The following is a 299-nucleotide window of genomic DNA, read 5'->3' on the forward strand; positions in this document are numbered from 1 at the left end:
TGCTTCCAAAGCTGATCACAGGGAGGAATTATGGCCCTTGTTAGGCAGGGGCTACAGTGGTGGAGGTGTTCGGGAGGGCTCTGGGTAATATGGCTTTCCCAGTTCTCACTGCAATGTCCTGATGCCTTTCTCACAAATCTATAATGTTCCCCTTTTTAGGGTGGTCGGGGCAATACCTGAGGCACAGTACACACTAGATAACAGTTTAACCACCTGCTTCACTTCCATACAGCAAGAATTCCAGCTTTTCCACCTTCCCTATCTTGACTCAACCAGTTCTACATTTTAGGTCTTGTAGT

This window comes from Galeopterus variegatus, unplaced genomic scaffold (genome assembly GCF_000696425.1).
Source record: "Galeopterus variegatus unplaced genomic scaffold, G_variegatus-3.0.2 Scaffold5773, whole genome shotgun sequence".
Taxonomy (NCBI): domain Eukaryota; kingdom Metazoa; phylum Chordata; class Mammalia; order Dermoptera; family Cynocephalidae; genus Galeopterus; species Galeopterus variegatus.